Source organism: Triticum aestivum, chromosome 5A, assembly GCF_018294505.1.
Source record: "Triticum aestivum cultivar Chinese Spring chromosome 5A, IWGSC CS RefSeq v2.1, whole genome shotgun sequence".
Classification (NCBI taxonomy): domain Eukaryota; kingdom Viridiplantae; phylum Streptophyta; class Magnoliopsida; order Poales; family Poaceae; genus Triticum; species Triticum aestivum.
In genome coordinates, this window is record NC_057806.1 from 364027232 (window position 1) to 364037161 (window position 9930).

The window sequence follows — 9930 nt, forward strand, 5'->3', positions numbered from 1 at the left end:
CAAAGATTTTTTCTTTAAGCTTTGCTAATAATTTCTTAAGATCATATCTATCATTGCAAGCTAAAAAGTCTCTAGTAGTTTCTTCATCCATAACAGAACCCTCAGGCACAGCAGGCAATTCATATCTAGGGGGAGAATCTTCATCATCACTTTCATCTATATTATCAGTTTCAATAATTTCATTCTCTCTAACCCTAGCAAGTTGTTCATCAAGAAATTCACCTGGTGGCACAGTATTATCAAGCATAGAAGTAGTTTCATCATAAGTATCATGCAAAGCAGAAGTGACATCATCAATAACATGCGACATATCAGAATTAATAGCAGGAGCAGGTATCGCAAGTTTTCTCAAACAGAAGGTGAATCCAGTAAAGAGCTAGATGGCAGTTCCTTACCTCCCCTCGTAGTTGAGGGAAAAATCTTGGTTCTTTTATCTTTCAATTTCTTCATAGTGATCAACAGATATAAATCCCAGGTGACTCAAAGAATAGAGCTATGCTCACCGGCAATGGCGCCAGAAAATAGTCTGGATAACCCACAAGCATAGGGGATTGCAACAGTTTTTGAGGGTAGAGTATTCAACCCAAATTTATAGATTCGACACAAGGGGAGCCAAAGAATATTCTCAAGTATTAACAGTCGAGTTGTCAATTCAACCACACCTGAAAGACTTAATATCTACAGCAAAGTACTTAGTGGCAAAGTAATATGATAGTAGCGGTAACGGTAGCAAAAGTAACAGTTGGTTTTGTAGTGATTGTAATAGTGGCAACGGAAAAGTAACTATGCAAAGAACAATATGTGAAAAGCTCGTAGGCAATGGATCAATGATGGATAATTATGTCGGATGCGATTCCTCATGCAACAGTTATAACATAGGGTGACACAGAACTAGCTCCAGTTCATCAATGTAATGTAGGCATGTATTCCGAATATAGTCATACGTGCTTATGGAAAAGAACTTGCATGGCATCTTGATACTCTCCAACGTATCTATAATTTTTTTATTGTTCTATGCTAGTATATTACCTGTTTTGGATGTTTAATGGGCTTTATTATACACTTTTATATTATTTTTGGGACTAACCTACTAACCCAAGGCCCAGTGCAAATTGCTGTTTTTTGCCTATTTCAGTGTTTCGCAGAAAAGGAATATCAAACAGAATCCAAACGGAATGAAACCTTCGGGAGAGTTATTTTTGGAACAAACGTGATCCAGGGGACTTGGAGTAGACGTCAAAAAAGAAACGAGGCGGCCACGAGGCACGGAGGCGTGCCTGCCCCCTTGGGCGCGCCCCCACCCTCGTGGGCCCCTCGCAGCTCCACCGACCTACTTCTTCCTCCTATATATATCCATATACCCCGAAAACATCCAGGAGCACCACGAAATCCTATTTTCCACCGCCGCAACCTTCTGTACCCAAGAGATCCCATCTTGGGGCCTTTTCCGGAGCTCCGCCGGAGGGGGAATCGATCACGGAGGGCTTCTACATCAACACCATAGCCTCTCCGATGATGTGTGAGTAGTTTACCACAGACCTTCGGGTCCATAGTTATTAGCTCAATACAATATTCTCCTCTTTGGATCTCAATACAATGTTCTCCTCGATCTTCTTGGAGATCTATTTGATGTGACGCTTTTTGTGGTGTGTTTGTCGAGATCCGATGAATTGTGGGTTTATGATCAAGTTTATCTATGAACAATATTTGATTCTTCTCTGAAAACTTTTATGTATGATTGGTTATCTTTGCAAGTCTCTTCGAATTATCAGTTTGGTTTGGCCTACTAGATTGATCTTTCTTGCAATGGGAGAAGTGCTTAGCTTTGGGTTCAATCTTGCGGTGTCCTTTCTCAGTGACAGCAGGGGCAGCAAGGCACGTATTGTATTGTTGCCATCGAGGATAAAAAGATGGGGTATATATCATATTGCTTGAGTTTATCCCTCTACATCATGTCATCTTGCCTAATGTGTTACTCTGTTCTTATGAACTTAATACTCTAGATGCATGATGGATAGCGGTCGATGTGTGGAGTAATAGTAGTAGATGCAGAATCGTTTCGGTCTACTTGTCGCGGACGTGATGCCTATATACATGATCATGCCTAGATATTCTCATAATTATGCACTTTTATATCAATTGCTCGACAGTAATTTGTTCACCCACCGTAATACTTATGTTATCTTGAGAGAAGCCACTAGTGAGACCTATGGCCCCCGGGTCTATCTTTTATCATATAAGTTTCCAATCTATTTTACTTTGCAATATTTATTTTCCTATCTATAACATAAAAATACCAAAAATTATTATCTCTATCAGATCTCATTCTTGTAAGTGACCGTGAAGGGATTGACAACCCCTTTATCGCGTTGGTTTCGAGGTTCTTATTTGTTTGTGCAGGTATGAGGGACTTGCGTGTAGTATCCTACTGGATTGATACCTTGGTTCTCAAAAACCGAGGGAAATACTTACGCTACTTTGCTGCATCACCCTTTCCTCTTGAAGGGAAACCCAACGCAGTGCTCAATAGGTAGCAAGAAGGATTTCTGGCGCCGTTGCCGGGGAGATCTACGCACAAGTCAAGACATACCAAGTACCCATCACAAACTCTTATCCCTCGCATTACATTATTTGCCATTTGCCTCTCGTTTTCCTCTCCCCCACTTCACCCTTGCTGTTTTATTCGCCTCTTTTCCTTTTGCTTTTCTTTCGCCATGGCCGAATCAAAAAAGGGCTAAGTGTTCTCCCACGAGCTTCAGTGCTTTGGACAGTCCTATATTCTTTATAAGCTCATAAATAATAATGCTATGGAAAGACCTACCGGGGTTATCAATGAGGGTTTGAATATTTTCGATGAAGATGATCCCGGAATTTTTCGTTATTTAGTTGAAGAGTCTTTAAAGGATGCTTGGGATAGGTTATTAAGGATCCGAGCCAACTATGTGCCCCAATATCATATCGAAATATACCGGAAAAGCTTTTATGTTGGCGTACCCTCTTCATTCAAGCAAGTTTTAGACTCTATTTTTGAAGAATGTTTTCTTGAGGGGGATCCCATATATACCTATGAAAAGATGAAAACTATATTTGGGCACCCCATGAGTGAGAAGGTAGAATCCACCTCTCTTTTGTGCTTTTATCAAAATGAAATTATCAAAGAGATGAAGTCTAGCTTAGATGCAAATTTCCATAGCGTGCTTAATCTTTCTTCTACCATTAATGGCCATGTACTTTCTCAGAATAGAAGGATAATGCTATAGATAAGAAATTTTCTCTTTTCTTTCCTAATAACAAATATGGCAACACCTAGATCTATTCTTGTTTTTATGCCTAGCTAGGGGCGTTAAATGATAGCGCTTGTTGGGAGGCAACCCAATTTTATTTTTGTTTCTTGCTTTTTGGTTCTGTTTAGTAATAAATAATTCATCTAGCCTCTGTTTATATGTGTTTTCATGTTTTTAATTAGTGTTTGTGCCAAGTAGAACCTTCGGGAAGACTTGGGGGAAGTTTTTGTGATCTTGCTGTAAAAAACAAAAACTTTAGCGCTCACGAGATTTGCTGCCATTTTTTACTGAAGAGTGCGATTAGGTTGACTCTTTTTCCATATGATTAATAGACAAATTCCTCACGTCCACCAATTTATTTCACAATTTTTGGGGTCACAGAAGTATTCTAAACCTACAGATTACTACAGACTGTTCTATTTTTGACAGATTCTGTTTTTCGTGTGTTGTTTGCTTATTTTAATGCATCTATGGCTAGTATCGGAGGGTATGAACCATAGAGAAGTTGGAATACAGTAGGTTTAGAACCAATATAAATAAAGAATGAGTTAATTACAGTACCTTAAGTGGTGGTTTGTTTTCTTATACTAACGGAGCTCATGAGATTTTCTGTTGAGTTTTGTGTTGTGAAGTTTTCAAGTTTTGGGTAAAGATTTGATGGATTATGGAATAAGGAGTGGAGAGAGCCTAATTAAGCTTGTGGATGCCCAAGTCACCCCAAGGTAAAATTCAAGGACAACCAAAATCCTAAGCTTGGGGATGCCCCGGAAGGTATCCCCTCTTTCGTCTTCTTCCGTCGGTAACTTTACTTGAGGCTATATTTTTATTCACCACATGATATGTGTTTTGCTTGGAGAGTCTTGTATGATTTGAGTCTTTGATTTTTAGTTTACCACAATCATCCTTGCTGTACACACCTTTTGGGAGAGACACACATGAATTAGAATTTATTAGAATACTCTATGTGCTTCACTTAGATCTTTTGATCTAGATAATTTTGCTCTAGTGCTTCACTTATATATTTTAGAGCACGGTGGTGGTTTTATTTTATAGAAATTATTGATCTCTCATGCTTAACTTATATTATTTTGAGAGTCCTTTAGAACGGCATGGTAATTTGCTTTGGTTATAAAATTAGTCCTAATATGATAGGCATCCAGGATGGGTATAATAAAAACTATCATAAAAAGTGCATTGAATACTATGAGAAGTTTGATACTTGATAATTGTTTTGAGATATGAGGATGGTGATATTAAAGTTGTGCTAGTTGAGTAGTTGTGAATTTGAGAAATACTTGTGTTGAAGATTGCAAGTCCCGTAGCATGCAAGTATGGTAACCGTTGTGTAACAAATTTGGAACATGAGGTGTTATTTGATTGTCTTCATTATGAGTGGCAGTCGGGGACGAGTGATGGTCTTTTCCTACCAATCTATCCCCCTAGGAGCATGCGCGTAATGCTTGGTTTTTGATGACTTGTAGATTTTTTGCAATAAGTATGTGAGTTCTTTATGACTAATGTTGAGTCCATGGATTATACACACTCTCACCTTTCCATCATTGCTAGCCTCTGCGGTACCGTGCATTGCCCTTTCTCACCTTGAGAGTTGGTGCAAAATTCGCCGGTGCATCCAAACCCCGTGATATGATACGCTCTGTCACACATAAACCTCCTTATATCTTCCTCAAAACAACCACCATACCTACCTATTATGGCATTTCCATAGCCATTTCGAGATATATTGCCATGCAGATTTCCACCATTTCATTTATGACATGCTTCATCATTGTCATATTGCATTGCATGATCATGTAGCTGACATCGTATTTGTGGCAAAGCCACCATGCATAATTTATCATACATGTCACTCTTGATTCATTGCCCTTCCCGGTACACCGCCGGAGGCATTCATATAGAGTCATATTTGTTCTAGTATCGAGTTTTAATCATTGAGTTGTAAATAAATAGAAGTGTGATGATCATCATTAATAGAGCACTGTCCCATAAAAAGGCCAAATAAAAAAAGAAAGGCCCCAAAAAAAGGGAAATAAAAGGGACAATGCTGCTATCCTCTTTTTTCACACTTGTGCTTCAAAGTAGCACCATGATCTTTATGATAGAGAGTCTCTTGTGTTGTCACTTTCATATACTAGTGGGCTTCCTCAAATGCCCTAGGTCTTCATGATCAAGCAAGTTGGATGGCCACCCACTTAATTTCTTTTGTTGAGCTTTCATACATTTACAACTCTAGTGCATCCGTTGCATGGCAATCCCTACTCCTTGCATTGACATCAGTTGATGGGCATCTCCCTAGACCGTTGATTAGCCGCGTCGATGTGAGACTTTCTCCTTTTTTTGTCTTCTCCACATAACCCCTATCATCATATTCTATTCCACCCATAGTGCTATATCCATGGCTCACGCTCATGTATTGCGTGAAAGTTGAAAAATGTTTGAGATTACTAAAGTATGAAACAATTGCTTGGCATGTCATCGAGGTAGTGCATGATGAGAGCATTCTTGTGTGACAAAAATGAAGCATGACCAAACTATATGATTTTGTAGGAATGAACTTTTCTTGTGATGCCTATATACATGATCATGCCTAGATATTCTCATAATTATGCATTTTTCTATCAATTGCTCGACATTAATTTGTTCACCCACCGAAATACTTATGCTATCTTGAGAGAAGCCACTAGTGAAACCTATGGCCCCCGGGTCTATCTTTTATCATATAAGTTTCCAATCTATTTTACTTTGCAATATTTATTTTCCTATCTATATCATAAAAATACCAAAAATATTTATCTTATTATCTCTATCAGATCTCATTCTCGTAAGTGACCGTGAAGGGATTGACAACCCCTTTATCGCGTTGGTTGCGAGGTTCTTATTTGTTTGTGCAGGTACGAGGGACTTGCGTGTAGTCTCCTACAGGATTGATACCTTGGTTCTCAAAAACTGAGGGAAATACTTACACTACTTTGCTGCATCACCCTTTTCTCTTCAAGGGAAAACCAACACGGTGCTCAAGAGGTAGCACATCTTTTTTCCTACCCTCCCGTGGCAGCGGGGTCCTATTGGAAACTAAGGGATATTAAGGCCTCCTTTTAATAGAGTACTAGACCAAAGCATTAACACTTAGTGAATACATGAACTCCTCAAACTACGGTCATCACCGGTAAGTATCCCGATTATTGTCACTTCGGGGTTAATGGATCATAACACATAATAGGTGACTATAGACTTGCAAGATAGGATCAAGAACTCATATATATTCATGAAAACATAATGGGTTCAGATCTGAAATCATGGCACTCGGGCCCTAGTGACAAGCATTAAGCATAGCAAAGTCATAGCAACATCAATCTCAGAACATAATGGATACTAGGGATCAAACCCTAACAAAACTAACTCGATTACATGATAAATCTCATCCAACCCATCACCGTCCAACAAGCCTACGATGGAATTACTCACGCACGGCGGTGAGCATCATGACATTGGTGATGGAGGAAGGTTGATGATGACGATGGCGACGAATTCCCCTCTGCGGAGCCCCGAACGGACTCCAGATCAGCCCTCCCGAGAGAGATTAGGGCTTGGCGGCGGCTCCGTATCGTAAAACGCGATGAATCCTTCTCTCTGATTTTTTCTCCCCGAACATGAATATATAGAGTTGGAGTTGAGGTCGGTGGAGCACCCTGATATGTCTCCAACGTATCTATAATTTTTGATTGCTCCATGCTATATTATCTACTATTTTAGACATTATTGGGCTTTATTATCCACTTTTATATTATTTTTGGGACTAACCTATTAACCGGAGGCCCAACCCAGAATTGTTGTTTTTTGCCTGTTTTAGGGTTTCGAAGAAAAGGTATATTAAACGGAGTCCAAACGGAATGAAACCTTCAGAAACATGATTTTCTCATCAGATAAGATCCACGAGACTTGAACCCTCCGTCAAGAAAGCCACGAGGTGGTCACGAGGGTGGAGGGCGCCCCCTAGGGCGTGCCCCCTGCCTCGTGGGCCCCTCGAAGCTCCACCGACGTACTTCTTCCTCCCACATATATTCACGTATCCCCAAACAATCAGAATGGGAGCCAAAAACCTAATTCCACCACTGCAACTTTCTGTATCCATGAGATCCCATCTTGGGGCCTGTTCCGGAGCTCCGTCGGAGGGGGCATCGATCACGGAGGGCTTCTACATCATAATCCAAGCCCCTCCGATGAAGTGTGAGTAGTTTACTTCAGACCTACGGGCCCATAGCTAGTAGCTAGATGGCTTCTTCTCTATTTTTGGATCTCAATACAATGTTCTCCCCCTCTCTTGTGGAGATCTATTCGATGTAATCTTATTTTTGCGGTGTGTTTGTTGAGACCGATGAATTGTGGGTTTATGATCCAGTCTATCTATGAATAATATTTGAATCTTCTCTGAATTCTTTTATGTATGATTGGTTATCTTTGCAAGTCTCTTCGAATTATCAGTTTGGTTTGGCCTACTAGATTGGTTGTTCTTTCCATGGGAGAAGTGCTTAGCTTTGGGTTCAATCTTGCGGTGTCCTTTCCCAGTGACAGAAGGGGCAGCAAGGCACGTATTGTATTGTTGCCATCGAGGATAACAAGATGGGGTTTTATCATATTGCATGAAACTATCCCTCTACATCATGTCATCTTGCTTAAGGCGTTACTATGTTTTTAACTTAATACTCTAGATGCATGCTGGATAACGGTCGATGAGTGGAGTAATAGTAGTAGATGCAGAATCGTTTCGGTCTACTTGTCTCGGACGTGATCCCTATATACATGATCATACCTAGATATTCTCATAACTATGCTCAATTCTGTCAATTGCTCAACAGTAATGTGTTCACCCATCGTAGAATACTTATGCTCTTGAGAGAAGCCACTAGTGAAACCTATGGCCCCCGGGCCTCTTTCTCATCATATAAATCTGCATTACTTTATTATTGCTTTGCTTTTACTTTATTTACTTTGCATCTCTATACCAAAAATACCAAAAATATTATTTATCATCTCTATCAGATCTCACTTTCGCAAGTGACCGTGAAGGGATTGACAACCCCATAAGCGCGTTCGTTGCGTTGAGCTATTGTTTTTGTGTAGGTACGAGAGACTCGAGCGTAGCCTCCTACTGGATTGATACCTTGGTTCTCAAAAACTGATGGAAATACTTACGCTACTTTGCTGCATCATCCCTTCCTCTTCGGGGAAATCCAACGCAGTGCTCAAGAGGTAGCAAGAAGGATTTCTAGCGCCGTTGCCGGGGAGTCTGCGCAAAAGTCAACATACCAAGTACCCATCACATTCCCTATCTCCCGCATTACATTATTTGCCAATTGCCTCTCGTTTTCTATCCCCCACTTCACCCTTGCTGTTTTATTCACCCTCTCTCTCTATCCTTCCTCCCTCTCTATTTGCCTCTTTTGCCCGTTTGCTCTTTGTTTGATCGTGTGTTAGTTTTTTTGCTTGTCGTCATGGCTAGTCTCATATCTTCTCTGTTGTCTCCCGAGAATGAAGTTCTAAATTTTAAACAAAGGGAGGGAGAAAATCTAAAAGATGCTTGGTATAGAATTTGCAATGCTCGAAATAGATCTACCAGGAAGCAATCTACTTCAGTTCTTCTCCGCAATTTTTATGTAGGTGTTAATCCTTGGTATAGACATATCCTTGATACCATTACCAGAGGGAATTTCTTGGGTAGCCATACTTTTGATTCTTATAATGCTATGTTAGATTTATTTGGCTCACCACCTGTTTTGGTTAATGGAACTATGTTAACTTTGGAGCATGTTATGCAAAGATTTGGAATTATTGAAAATAAAGTTGCTACTATTGAATTAATTGAAAATCTAGATAAAAAGATCCACAATCAAATTACTCAATATGGATCTAAGGTAGGAATGACTTTGAAAAATATTAAGGAAAAGGAACCCATAGTTAATGAGAAGATAAACTTAGATTATACTAGAATTGATAAACTTGAGGGTATCATTACAAACTTGGGAACCACTTTTTCTTCCGTAAATAATACTCCAAGTCCTCCTACTAAAATTGCCAACTTATGTATGTTCCTAAAAATAAGGGTGAATCATCTAGTAAGGAAACTGCGGATCTTAAATCTATAAGTATTCATCCCAATCTTTTTGCTATCATTAAGGAACCAATTGCTACAAATGAATTTTTCGATTTTGTGCCTAAGTGTTTGATAATCACTAGAAAGAAAGAAATTCCTAAGGGAAATAGATGCCTCATTGAAGAATTGCCTACCAAAGATGGCAATACCTAGATCTATTCTTGCTTGTTATGCCTAGCTAGGGGCGTTAAACGATAGCGCTTGTTGGGAGGCAACCCAATTTTATTTTTATTCCTTGCTTTTTGCTCCTGTTTAGTAATAAATAAATTATTTAGCCTCTGTTTTGGTTGTGTTTTTTGTGTTTAATTAGTGTTTGTGCCAAGTAGAACCGTTGGGAAGACTTGGGGAAAGTCTTGTTGAACTTGCTTTAAAAAAACAGAAACTTTAGCGCTCACGAGAACTGCTGTCATTTTTATTTGGAAAGTGATATTTAGTTAATTATTTTTGAGATGATTAATAGATAAATTCCTCACGTCC